The sequence below is a fragment of the Lycorma delicatula genome, chromosome 6, assembly GCF_047948215.1.
Source record: "Lycorma delicatula isolate Av1 chromosome 6, ASM4794821v1, whole genome shotgun sequence".
NCBI classification, from domain to species: Eukaryota; Metazoa; Arthropoda; class Insecta; order Hemiptera; family Fulgoridae; genus Lycorma; species Lycorma delicatula.
The window spans coordinates 164,752,310-164,767,630 of record NC_134460.1 but is presented as its reverse complement, the minus strand read 5'-3'; the positions used below and the strand labels follow the sequence as shown (position 1 = coordinate 164,767,630).

General features: G+C 31.8%; 1 protein-coding gene across 5 annotated transcripts in view; it reads right to left on the bottom strand.

Moving 5' to 3' along the window:
• Positions 1–15,321, bottom strand: part of Gbs-76A (Glycogen binding subunit 76A) — a 143,341-nt gene that overhangs the window by 14,475 nt on the left and 113,545 nt on the right. The window contains exon 1 of one of the 5 annotated variants that reach the window (XM_075369039.1): positions 7,755–7,911. The exons of the other annotated variants lie outside the window; for them this stretch is intronic. The gene's annotated coding sequence lies outside the window, so the exon portion shown is untranslated. Of the gene's footprint in view, positions 1–7,754; positions 7,912–15,321 lie in introns of those variants that run through there. 5 annotated transcript variants of the gene reach the window in all.

Sequence of the window (15,321 nt, the reverse complement as noted above, 5' to 3'; positions counted from 1 at the left end):
GCACGCTGGCAGTCCGCCACCATTCTCGCGACGGGATCGACTGTATCTTGTCCATAGGATACAGATCGAATTTCAGGAGGTGAGATCCATTCATCGTTTCCGAGGACCAGGAGTAGGACTATCCGCTCTTCTGCATATAGATACTGGAGGATACGGATCCAGTTCTCTCTTTGCAGCTCGCAGCAGCGAACAGAGTGGCGATGTCTAACCGCGTCTCTGTAATATTTCCGAATGCTACACCTGCAGGTGGATCTCTGGTAACTGCAGGTGTGTAGGATGTGGAGGTGCTCCCACTCTGGGTTGTCGGTTGTGTGCCGACAGACGAGCACGAAGACGTCGTCCCCTGGTCTGAATTTCCGGACCCGAGCGAGCTGACCGCAAATTTTCTAAAGAATTCGATGACACTAAGCATCTCCTCATATCGGTACGATTTCCGAGAGGAGAATAGGACGGGATGCTCTGCCGGCAAGTCGCTCAATAACGTTGTACCATGGGGTACAGGTTTGAGCGACTGCGAGACGATCAGGATCCGGTAAATTATCTGGGACACCTCGTACGGGATCCTTTTCATCCTCGCTACATAGGTATTCCTGATCGTCTGCAGCTGGTTGACCATTATCTGGGGCAGCAGCGAGACTATCATCATCAGACTTAGCAGCTCGTTGTTGTCGTCGGCGTTGTCGTCTGTCTTCGTCGCCGTCTTCTTCGCCCTCTTCGATGCCGGGACTACGACTGACGGGCGGTCGTCCGTAGATCTCTTCGAAGACTTGGCGGAGCCGCTCGTCGCTGTCGTCTTCTTGAAGCTGACCCGTTTCTTCCCCTTGGTATTGGCGGTGTTCGGTGTCGTCTTCGAAGCGTCGGCGGACTTCTCTTCCCTCAACGACGCCTCCATCTGCTCGACGATATGCTGCAGCGCCGACTGCGGTGGACGCAGTGGGGACAGCGTCGCCACCTCCGCTTCCTGACGGGATGTCGTCTCGTCGTCGCTTACCTGTATTATGTAGCATTCTTGGTTGTCGGGTAGTTGGGTGGCGTCGTCGTCACTGCTCGACAATATATGATCCCTGTCTTCGCGACTGACAACGTAGTTCTCCTCGTCCCGGTAGCTGGTAGCCGGGTCGTCGTATTTTACGTCTCTCGCTTTCTGCTGTTTCCTTACTTTGATCAAGTCTTCGATTGTTTGCATTTTATAATATTTTCTGTCGGTTAATACTATTCGGTTGTCTGATAGATTTACGGCGAGATGCAGCTGTCGCATGTGTCGGCGGTTATGGCGGGACCCATCCGCGGCCGCGGTATTTATAACGCGAAGAGGGAGTCAACGAACGGGAGAGGTTTAAAGAGAGGAAGGGGCAGTATAGGCAACCGTGTATTGGAAACTGCAACGATGGTTAAAAACGAAGGCTTTGAAACAAACTTCTACGATTCCACACGGCCACCATCCCCACCACCCGGTTCTAGCGAACTGGTCACTTGTTCGGATTTTTAACCCGAAGGGGAAAAGATCCAGCCTCTCACCGAACGACCGAACCGCATAGCCGCTAATGTATCGGAAGTAACGAAGCGGCTACATAATGTATTAATGTATGAGACGCGGAAGTAGGTGCGGTAGACCGCGTACGTATGCGTCTACCATTCTGAGAAGGTATTGAGGCACATGGAACGAATGATCCAGGGCCCTAATCATATCGCTCCACCGTGCGGAGTTGAACGCGTTTTTTACGTCCTACGTAACGAGAAGGACCACACATCGCGAAAAATGATTGTGGTCCTCAGCTCGCCGCACTGCCTCAACAACCTCCTGAATTACGTCTAGGGTCGACCGACCCTGCCGAAAACCGTACTGGTTAGGTGACAGGCCACCTGCCTGATTCATCGCCGTAACCAGTCTTTTCTTTAACAGCTTCTCCAATACCTTCCCATCTGTGTCAAGCACACACAATGGGCGGTAGGAGGACGGCGACTCTGGGTTTTCTTTTCCCTTGGGAATTAGCACAAGACGCGCCATCTTCCACCTGGCGCTAAAAGATCCAGCCTTCAGACATTCATTATACATGTCTAGTAGAAGACGGGGCCTGCAGCGCCCCACTAGTTTGAGTACCTCGGCCGGTATACCGTCGGGACCAGGGGCTTTTTTGCCTTTCAGCGACCGTAGGACTCCTTCCAGTTCCTCCATCAAGAAGAGCGGGAAGTCGCCCATGTCGCTGAAGTTCCGCTTGGCACGGACCGAATGGGCCGGTAACAACATCTTAACGACGTGTTCCGCTTTAGCCTCGTCTAGTGGAGCTGGTGACCGCGAGACCCCCAATCGCCGAGTTACTATCTTGTAACCCAGCCCCCAAGGGTCTGCATCCACGGTCTCCGTCAGTTCTCTCCAGCAGCGTGCCTTGCTCACGTTGATGGCTCGACGGAGCCGCTTCTTAGCCGTCCTATACTCGGCTGACCTGGCGTTCGCGTCTATGAGATTCCTCGCACGTTGCGCCACTCGTCTTAGTCGAAGACACTCTCGGCGCAACCCCGCAATCTCCGGTGTCCACTAGTACACGGGTCGCTTCTGGTGCCTCGACCCCCCGTCCGGAAGACCCGGAAGACCTGACACTCCCTTGTTCCAGGTGCGTGAGCCAGCTGCGAAGCATTTACCCCTTTTTCTTGGCAGAGCATGCACCAAGGGGGGGAATAATAATAATAATAATAATAATAATGTTTAATCATGACAAAAATAAAATACAATTGCATAAGTCAAAACAAGCATATAAGACATGACTGTACATTACCTACCAGGTTGGTAGCAATGTACAAAGAAATGTACAATGGTACATGTACAAAGGTAGCAATGTACAATGTATACAAAGAAAGAATAAACAACAATGTAATAAAATGACAATAAAAAAAAATAAAAAAGCAAATATAAATAGCAGTATAAATGAAATAAGTCAAATACAAAAAATAATTTGTCTCACAAATAAAAATAAAATATAATGTAAAATAAAACAAACATTCAGGCAAAAATAGAAGAGTAGAATGCAAAAAATAAACAGCTGCCTAGAAAAAAGCATCCCAATAAATACATAATACTGTGTTATTAGTGTCTACTAATAGTCAAAAATTCTAAACAGGCTATTTTCCTTTAAAAAAAAGTATGAAAACACTATTCTGTCCCCATAAAGAATATATGATTAAATAGCAATTTGGATGCACTGCCAAATAATTAAATTCTGTAATTAACTTATCCTAATCTTGAACTGCTTCCCTAATGTAACCAACTAAATCCATTCCTTACAACTCAAATTTTTTTAATTTAATTAATTCCAAGCATTCTGTTATTTGATTATCTCTTACTCTTGTTTTTCTGTTTAGCATCCGGAACCATTGTGAGGTATTACCATCAAGAGATGGTAATACCTCACAACGGTTAATACTCACATCCCTAAACTGCACATCTTCCCGTAAAATGTCCTAACTCTTCCTCTTTCCTGTATTACGCATACAGCATAATCCCTCTGCTGCAGTCCCAATTTTAAAAATCACCTCAATCAATTGTATATGTCATTATATATTGCTTATGTCATATATACATATACAATATATACACAATGTATACACACTATTAATACAATAATCAGAGGCTAGTGTATTAATAGTAAAAGGGTATCCATATTTATATGGAAAGCTAAGAAAACTTAAAATCAATCCACCCGTTTATCACTAAAAGCTTACTGAATACACAATGCATTGGCATTTTCATAATTGTAATAACATATCCAAAATGGAGCCTAAGTGTTAACAAAAATATCAACCCTTTACTTGTTAATAGTTAATTAATGTAGTTAGGTGTGCTTTGAAGTTAAACCAAACAACTTTTTAATAAAAAGAATCTCTGAAAATTTTCATATATCTTACACCCTCACACTTGAACCACGTAGTTAGAAATAGCTCTAGTAAAGAAAAACCTCCCACTTTGTGGAAATTAGCACCTTGCCCCTGATAATAAAGCTTCCAACACTGTTCAATCATATTTAGCTACAAGAGGACTTATAAATGTTAAAAACAGAGACTTTTATGTTAAAAAATGTCAAATGTGCAAAGTCTAACAGTTTTGTGGATGTAAATTGATAAGATTTGTTTAAATAATCAGAACTGGTTCACGGTTTGTAAATATACTTTTAAGATGCCGTATTGGCATGGAGGTCATCTGTACGAGTCAGTCACCATGAAGAAGTCATCCTAAGTTAATCGTGTTGAGCAAACCAGGCTAATACAATACATGGATATCTCATAACTTTCGATGATGGCCAATCTGTCAGCTAGATAACTGCCGTTTAAAAACTTTGTTACATTTTCATTAATTGTGTATATCATCCTGCATTACAGTGAAATTTCAAAGTAGTACGTAAAATGAACAGTATTTTAGATTTAACTTGACTGAAATAAGTAAATTATTAACATTTCTAAAAACTCTTTGACTATTACTAATTTTTTTTTACTTGTACAGTCATTATTTTGTTTACTTTTTTATTAAGGAGGGAGCTTCTTACAATCATTGTAGATTGATATGGTTACAAACAAACATCCTATCCAAATCTATTATTCTTTTCTTGGTCTATAATTAAAATGTTACATTTTACTGATTATTAACTGATTATTTACTGAGCAAACACAATTAGTTGAGACTCAGCAACAAACAGTGTCTTGAGGGTTTGTAATGTAACATGGTTTTTTCAATTAATAATAAAAATATAATTGAATGGCATTGATACATTAATACATGATCATTAATACATTTATCTGAGAAAATGATGGTGTAGGCCGCTTTTATTGCTCCTCAATTCAATGATTTACTGAAACTTTGTTGTTAATTTAATCGGTAATAAGAGTATGTGTAAAATAAAGTACCTGGTGTCTCTTTAAACACAAAATCAATGGCCTGAGTTTGAAACTGTAGTTATTAGTCTTATAGCTGATAAAAATCTACATAGTGTCTTTAAAGGGTTTGCTTCATTTACCGATTAAAAAAACAATTACAATGAAAACAGTAAATTTGTAATTAAAGAGAAAATTAATTTTATTAAATATAATAATTTTTTTTTATTTTCATTTTCTTAAATATTCCTGCTTTATATGTAACTCTTTTTGACCCGTTGTCATTGACAGGGTGGAGTTTGATTAATTTAATGCCAACAACCCATCAAGTTGATCTAGTGGTGAAAACGTCTTCGCAAATCAGCTAATTTCAAAGTCGAGAGTTCCAACATTCAAATCCTAGTAAAGGCAGTTACTTTTATATGGATTTGATTCAGTGTTCTTTGGTGGTTGGGTTTCAATTAACCATACATCTCAGAAATGGTCATACTTCATACACTTCACTTACACTCATACATATCTTCCTCATTCATCCTCTGAAGTAATACCTGATGGTGATTCCCTGAGACTAAACAGGGCCAAAAAAAGTGCCAACAACAATAATGTAAAATATTATTTTTTATAATTATTTTTATTAACTATTATTCCCATTTGCTTGTTTATAGTTCGTATTGTCAACTAATGTGATGTTATTCTTTAACTTTTTATTACCCAGTTTCAAATTTAATTAAAGGCATTTTACCTAATAATGTATGTAAACACTTAATTTATATTGTAATTCTCTTGTGTTAACATTTTCCCTTGATTTGTTCAGTAACTCGGGACTGGGTTAATTGTAAATAGATAAAATTTATGTCCAAACAGAAATTAGGGTTACAGCCTGTAATAAAATATTATTTATTTATTTCATAATGTGTATATTTCAATCTTTAACTAGTGAACAATAAGCAACCCCCCCCTATGGCCCAATGAGATGACGATGTTATATATGACATGTAAATGAGGTGTAGTCTTATTCAGACTCAGGCTGACCATTCCAGAGATGTGTGGTTAATTGAAACCCAATCACCAAATTACATCGTTATAAAATATAGAATATGATAAAATACATATAAAAAAAATTTGTAAACTAGCTAGTAGGATTGTTTGAAAAGTTCTCGACTTTTAGAAAAAGTCAACAGATGGTGCAATTATTATCGAATGACTGATATTTGTCAAGATGATCCTTTAGATGGTGTACTGTGAAGTTACAAACTTATGCATTTAGCTGCTTGTTTGTGGCAATCGATTAAGGCAAACAAGTGTTATTGAAATTTTCTGAAAAACAGGTAAATTGAACTTTGAGATGTCATAAAGTACTTTGTATTAAAAGGTTTAACAAATATACAAAAAGAATTACAATTACACTTTAAAGGATTCCTTCCCTTTGTTTACAATGTAAAAAAAATTGGGTGGTAAATTTAAACAAGATTGTATATCCACTCAAAATTATAAACACTCAGGACGCCCAAAAACCACTATTGCCAACAAAATCATCACAGAAATCCACAACACTGTGTTAAATGATCACAGATTGAAGATATATGAACTTGCTGAAACTGGAAACATCTCGATAGACCATGTCCATTATGTTTTATACAATATTTTTGGGTAGATGAAACATGGAGTCATCATTTTAATCAAACTATGCCAAGAGGAGAGTTACATTTTTCACTGGTATGTCTGATTTTTTTTCATCTTTGTAACTCGAAAATGGTTGAATCAGTTTTTGTGAAGTACGTATCAAGCAATATATGACACTCATACAACTGACAAAGGATATACAATTAAATGAAGAAAACAAAATTATGGAATATAAAAGGTCATTCTGCTTAAAAAAAAATTTTTAATTATTTAAATCTTGAAAAATGAATTTCAGAAAAATATATTTCACAGGATTCTGTAGTAATATTATGAATGAAAAATTGTTGTATATTAAATACCACAACTATAATAGTTGTAAATGATCTCACTTAAGTCACAAATATTTCCAAATAATGATACAGCTATCATCAAAAGTAAAACAACCTGTGCTAGGAGAAGTGAGGAATTAAGTGGTTTTCATCATCTTCTTCGCCAAGCCAAATGTACTGTTGCATATCAGCATGCCGACCCCACAAAAATACATGTGATGTTCAGCCCTTAAAAATGATACCTTTACTTTGGTCATTACAGGGACTGGTTGAATAGTGATCATTACTCTTAGAGATAACAATACTGACTGGTGCCTCTTATATATCAGATGTTTTAAATTAATTAAGAAAGATTGCAGTAGAGAGTTTAAAGCAACAAATTAATGTACTCCTTATAATGTAATAAATTTTAATTGTATGTGTGTGTGTGTGAAATTCAAAAATATATTTATTCAGAAGCCTGTAAAACTACATAATCCTGCATCAGAAATAACATGGTTTTTTTATATTATTTCACCAAAATAAAGCAAAATTTAATCACAACTCATGTATTAACGTAAGCGATTAAAAATTGTTAAATCAAACATTATTATTCACTGTATTTTATTGGTTAATAATATTATGAAACAAACCTTCTAAATGTAGTAATAAATATAGAACACGTTAATAATTTAAAAAAAATATATATATATATATAAATTAAGTCTGGTTAGAATACAAATTTATTACAAAGTGATTTTTTTTTATTATTTTAAATTTTTTACTGTCTTAACACCCTAATTATTAAAATTATTTTCAGAAATTAAGTATCATAATTAATCACTTGATAAAACTCATCTTTTAAGATGAGGGAAAGTTTAACTAAAAACAGAATTAAATTTTATTTTATGAATTAAAAATTAATAAATTTAAAATGATAAAATAAGTTATCTAATTACTTACACAACTAATTATTAACAAATTCTTTGTGAATAAAAACACATTACATTGTACATATTTTAAAATCGATGTTATTGTATATACATATTAAATATTAAATACAAACTAGCCGGGCAACTACTATCACCACTTTAATATAACTGTTGTATTCATAGACTCTACTGAAAGTGTCAGTATGTTCATTCAACATACTTGACCTTCACTCTACAGTTCATCCTATATTTACATCACTACAGTGTATACTTAGAACACGGGTAAAGTAGAAGTAGAGGTAAAAGTGGAAGGGGCAAAAATACAGGGACCAAACATTCATGTTTAGAAACACCATACCTCATACCCGTAACACTCAACACCAAAAATTTTATTCAAAACATATGATGTATAAAAATATATTTAACTTACTAATTTTACATATTTTATGAGATGATATGTCTGTCTTATTCCGTGATTATTAAAATATTTTTAAATTTAATTTATTTTTAATGATTTAATTTTATAAAAATTCCTAAATATATAATGAATGCTTTACAAATTAAACAACAAGCACACACATGTATAAATGTATGTAAAACATTTACCGTGCACTATCCAGAACTTTTTCATTTCACTTAACATTTTTAATCTCAATTGTATTAAATAAAATTGTAGAGTTAAAAACTTAAATTGATTTTTTTTAATTTTACTAATAATTATTAATTTTTTTTTCAGAAAATAAATATATGATAATATTTTAAAATAACTTAATATATTTCTTATATAATATTAATGTATACATATATTCTTTTGTAAAATAAGCCTTCTCTAGGAGCCCCCCAAATTATCCAAATGAGTTTTTAAGATACGAAAATTGGTGTCAGATTATTATCTGGGGCCCTTAAGTATGAATCATATACAGGTGATACTTCATATCAGTAATAATATGAAATATTATTAAAAATCTATCCATTTTCTTGGATAGATTTAGAGAAACCATGGAAAGATCTTGATCAGAGCAGCATCACGAAATACATAGTAAAAAATAGATCCGACTAAAATTCATATTAATTATTTGAAGTATAAGTACGTCATAAAATAATGTTAAGGTAAATACATGAAGATACCGAATTTTTTGTATCTTTTCTCGATATTCATAAATATGTATTCAAATAATTTTCATTAACACCTTCAGAATTGTGAATTATTTTGTTTATTTATCATCTTCATGGATTTATCTCAACATTATTTCACATGTTTATACTTTAAATAATTGAAATAGACTTTAATTACATCTTTTATGATTAATTACTTTTTTTATGATTAATTCACTGTACAAGCTTGAAGCTTGTACTTGGAAATATGAAAATGAAAATTTTATAGCGTATGAAAAATGCCATGCCTTACCAGGATTCAAACCCAGTACCTCCAGATGAAAGGTCGACATGCTACCACATTTAATAATTATAAATTATTTCCATGTTTTATTTTATAATTAATTGTATATTCTGTGATGCTGAACAAGATTTCACCAAAGTTTTCCTTGATCCATCCAGTTAAATGCTGGGCACTTCCTTTTTTATCCATATATCTACCTGCTCCTGATATGATCTGAACAATGTATTATTACATACTGACCAGAATAAAAAAATACTAAAAGTATTAATAATAATAATAATAAAATTATTTATTTGAGGCCCCAGCTAACAAAAACTAAATCTAAATGATTGAGTATCCTTCAGTTTAAAATAATAATATGAAAAAATATGAAATTTAATATGTCATATAAATTCATTTAATAATGTGGCCGTATTTTTATATAAAAATGTAATTTATATCATTATTTTGGAATAATAAAATCAAAATTCTTTAAATTAAAATTTGTTGAAGCACAGGATTCATATTTTGCATATATCTCATGGTTTTTTTACTAGAACTCTGTAAATTAGAACATGATGAGACACCCTATAAAACAATTATATATCTTTTCATATTACAAAATGTCACCGTGATAAACTGTTGTATTTAAGTTGTTATCTTGCAGTGTAGCAATTTTTGTTAATGTCAGATTACATTAATTGCTTTATTACAAATATAGTTATTAGAAAAAAACAAATTATACTTTTTTTAACAAAAGATTAAAAAAAATTGTTTGTTACCGAATTAGTTATAAATTTAAAAGTTCTTTGACACGTACGGAATTTGGTTTTTTTAAAGAGGAAGTAAGTAAAGAACAATAAATCTTAGTATATATTAATAACATATAGGTTTTTATGATACTGAAGTTCAAGTATTACCATTGTTATAAAAATATCTGCAATAATTTAAGCTGAAAAAAAATAATAATCGACATCATTTTATGATTTAGAAATTGTATTTTTTTTTCAAAAAATTTTTGATTATTTTGTACAAATTATATTATAAACCATTTTTATAGATTTACAAATAAATATATTACTTTTGTTTTTCAATGATTAAAAATATTATTTAGAAAATTTGTAAAATAAATACATTTCTGTTTTAATTAATAATTAAAAAACCCACGTACCATCAATTCTTTTATATATGCGTTCAAGCACTTTTAGAATAGAATTCTGTCATCAGGAACATAAAAAATGTATAGTAAATATTAACAAAAGTAAAACTTTGTTGTCATGTAAAATTATGCGTGTAATAAAATATAACAGTAGTCGTCATGTATTTAAATTATGACCTGTCATTATGAAAGTCTTCACCATTATCTATAGATATCTAGATAATGGTGGAGACTCAAAATGACAGGACATTAAGTCGACATAATTTTAAACACATGATGACTGCTGTTACATTTTATTTTCATATACAATTTTACATGACAATGAAGTTTTAGTTTTGTTAAGATTATAATATACATTTCTTAATTTCCTGATGATGGAATTCTATTCCAAAAGTGCTTGAACACATGTATAAAAGAATTATTGGTAAGTGGCTTGTTTAATTATTAATTATGTAATCACACAACAGGCCGTGTTTGATAAAATCATTTCTGTTTTACTTTGCTACGAAAGTATATGAAAATAAAAAGTAGAAACCAACAGTAAGATTAATTATTTACCCGCATCATTAATGCATTGCCGTTTTAGAATTTCTTACTCTTTTTAATGAAATTCAATTAATAAAGGAAATTGTAAATTCAACCCGTATGTTTTTTATATATGATCAAAGCACTATCCTTTAACAAATGGACTTATTTCAATGGTTTTTTAACATTTTATTTATTTTGAAGAAGTTTTCTCTGGTGGTACCATTTGCTAGATTTCCAGGATAACTTAAAAATTAGACTTATAAACAAAACTACACGTTGTCAACATGAATGATTTGAAGAATTTTTTTTAAATTTTTGTTGACTTTATTTCCTAGATTGGATAATATTGGCAAAATGATGCTATTAATTTGATAGTCCAATGCTGTACTGATGTTCAAAGAATTTTCATATAAAAATAAAAAAAAAAAAATAAGTCGATAAGCTTGAGTTAAAAATATAATCCTGCATCTAGAAAACCTTAGGTCATGTATGTAGCAGTTTCTTTATGTTTGTTCTCTTCATTTCTTTTACTTAAACACAGGTTTAGCACCTTTCCACTTCTTATGAGCAACATTTTTTTTCATAAGAACTTGGTTTTTTGCGCACTTACCCGTATTTTAAATTAAAATAAACATTTAAAAAGGTAAAAATAATTTTTTTTTAAATTCTTAAGGATATAGTTTTTGAATTTATCCTTATTATTAATTAGGAAAAGCTATATTAGATTCTTTATAATCTTTAAATTAATAAAAATAGAACTTCCTTGAAAACTACTTTTTTCTTAAATAATTTTTAAGTATTCTTTCAACTGAAGCTTTGTTGAGATTTTTCTACATAATGCTCCTCTGTGTGAAAAATCTCTTGGTCCATTTGCATCCTAAATATATTTTTATACTAATTTTTAGCTTATTATAGTACAAACTTGACACTGTTTGAAGGTAAAGCAATTACATTTTTGATATGGTAACCGATCATAAAATATAAAGAAGAGAAAATTATATATTTTTTTATAATTTCATGAAAATACTTCCGATGCTAAAATATATTTATTAATTTGGCATTCTTCATAAAAAAAAAAGGTTGTACTGAAGCAACAAAACATTCTGGCATAAAATTAAAAATTTAAGCTTTCCACCAGATTAAAAATTGAAATTGTTAGTGTTCTTTTAACAGTTTTATTTATTTTTTATCAAAAGAAAAAAAGAATTATTATGTTTTTAAACTGTTTCTAAAATTAACAAACAAACTAAATCTAGTTTAAGGTACCCACCCTTTCTTAGAAATACCATAATAAAATGTATCTTAATTTTCCTTGATCAATCCAGGTAAATGTAGGAGCAGTTTCTTTTTCTATCTGTGTAGTAGTATGCCTACCCAATATTAATAATAATAATAATAGATAATCATTAATAATATGTACTAGATAATCAGACTAAATTTTATTTTGATCTGAGATCTTTTATTAAATAAAAGATTTGTTTATTTATAATTGAATGGCAAAACGGTGGTCAACTATGCCTAGCAGTAAGGTTAACCGTGCATCATTATTATTCTTGTGTACTTGGATAGTGAAGAAGAGCTGGAATTCTAAAAAAAATCCTGAAATTAATGTTTAAGTGAAATTAATGGTTTAATAACGAATTTCAAACGCTCTGAGAGTTACGCGAGTGACGGAAGTAGTACTACTCCAGTAGTAATGACAAGTAGTTAACTTGACGATCGTTTAGCGCTTGTTCCGTCACGGTTTAGCAGTAAGGCAGACGAAATCCGGCAATCTTCCGACCACGGAATTTACTACCTGCAGTAGGTCAGTATGTTTTGATTTATAAAAATACTTTTACAAAAAGAACTTTTTTCTTTGAGCTCGGAGCATGCAGCAAACATTATTTACGGTATCAAAACGATAAAAAATATCGCATTTTTAATCATTTTGTTTCTTTTCAGGTTATGAAAAGATTTCTGTCTGTTTTGGAGAAATCCGTATACAGAATCATTATTATCCACAGTCAGGGCATAATAATCATTAAATAGAATTTACTTCTGATCGTCGTTTAATTTTACTGTAGATCTATAGGTTTTACCATCTTATTTAAAAAAGTTCTGCAAAACTTAAAATTTCGTAGAGGTTATAAAATATGTTTTTTCGCCTATTACGTCGCATTGTAGTTTTATGAATTTTTTTTCTAAATGCAACCATTATGCGGTGCAAAACGACTCCAAAAATAAATAAATAAATATATATATATATATATATATATATATATATGTATATATATATGTGTGTGTGTGTGTTAAATGATAGATTGAAATTAAAAAAAAAATTCAATTTAGGCCAAAGCCGTATTGTAATATATACATTACGTATTAAATGATATAGTATATACAAAAATAAATGGAGAGAGAGACGTTATAAACAAACAAATATAACGTAAACGTGTATGCCTGTGCATACACGTTTACGTTATATTTTACACGTACCACACAAATATAATTAGCTTATATACAGGTTGCTGACCCGACCTGGTTCTGTACTGTTCTGTAGAACACAAAATTTATTATTAATCTAACTAGTATTTTAAATGTAACAAACCATTATGAGGTGTTAACTGTATTTAACAAGAATGGTAAAAGCCAGAGTAAGAAAAATTTGTACGTTTACTTATTTACGTACAAGCAACCAACATTACTTTTTATAAAATTATTCCTAAAATCTATTTATTAATATTATCCCGGTAAATATGGTTCCAGTTAAAATGTGTTATCTGTATACAATAACATTTCAGGATATGTCTTAATCTATTCAACTATTTAAATGTTTTGTTTTTTTTTTTAAGTAAAAACTTATGCCAAGTTATATTTAATATTTTATGTGTTGACATTTTGTTCTTTTTTTAATATTTTCAGCATATAAATTTTATTTTATTTGAAGTTGCGTTGAAGGTATTTAAATACAACAAAACAAACATCGTAAACAACAAAAACATTATTGAGTACTTTTGACAGTAATTTAAAACAATAAATATTCCTACGTATTTTGAAATCTGTATTCAAATATTTATTTTAGCCTTTAAAGAATATATATACAGAGTGTATTACGAAATTCTCCCGGGACTTTCATAACTTATTCTACTCGTGGAAATAATGGAAAAAATTCGTATAAACATACCTCCTACAATTCTTCGTTTCCGAGTTGCGGCTAGTAAAAATTTCGTTCGGATTTCAACTACCCTGGTAAAATGAGGTCGTACTGAAATTTATAGGGTCTTAATTAAGGAACAGAATTAGTTATTTCTTATGGCTTTTGATCTTAAATGTTAATAAAATAGGTTGCAGAACCGTATATGCAGCAGTTTTTGAGAAATTTGGGATGAAAACCAATAAATTGAGTAAAATACCTTTTTTTTTTAATTTTGACGTACAATAACTTTGTTAAACGGGTAATAAACACATAAAACCTTTAAACAAAACTTGTAGAGATTTTAATTTTCAACAAAATGGTGTAATATAAGTTGAATAAAGCAATGAAAAGTTAGAAAACTTCCGATTTTATTCAGAAACGGTACATTACTACATTAGTCAGAAAATTACTTATTTAATGTAAACAACAAAAACCAAATTTACTCTTAAAAATTGCTGTTAAAATTTTAAAAAAATCTGGTAATTACACAATTGTAAAATAAAAAGAAATAAAAAAGATTACTTAGATAATAATTTTTTTTATTAGACAGAATGCTATAAATTATTTTATAAAGCATTATTTTCGCAATTTCTCCTCCAGTATCTTTCTATTAGCCGTCATTAAGGATTGCATCATTGTTGTATAATTTGTACCTTTAACGTTAATTATAGGAGGTTGGTGAGCGTAGGTTACGTTTAGTTAGTTTATGTTGATATACGTACGATTCATCATATATCGTTAAAAAAATTTTTGGGGGAAAATTCCGAAAGAGTACCAATTATTATTTCAAACTTCGCATTAAAACAACGACAGCTGATCAACAATGCGCAATACTGAATTAGCGTTTAAATCATTCTGTAAAGTAGATTAAGTATATCGGGTAACCGTGAACTGTGTTGTCGTTAGCAAAGACTTTCTGTAAATTTTAGTTTGAACGTGATCGTTTAACCGTTGAAATAATGCCGTACTTATTTACCGCAGAGGAATACGCTGATACGGTATTCATCTTGGGCATGTGTAAAGGTAATTCTACAGCTGCTGCAACAGAATATGAAATTCGTTTTCCGTATCGCAGGATTTTAGATTCTAAAACAATTATCGCGACTTTTCACAATCTTCGGGAAACAGATTCACTATTTAGTATTCGTAATAGCTATGTACGGTCTGTCCAACACGACGCTGTTATTAATGAAATTGTTATCGATGCAGCTCACCGCAGGTCCAGGCATCAATATACGACGTCTTTCTAAGTCGATCGGAGTTTCGCATTCGATATTTGTAGGACACTAAAACAAAACAAGTTTTATCCTTATTATAAACAACCGGTTCAACATCTACACCCCGGAGGCGATCCG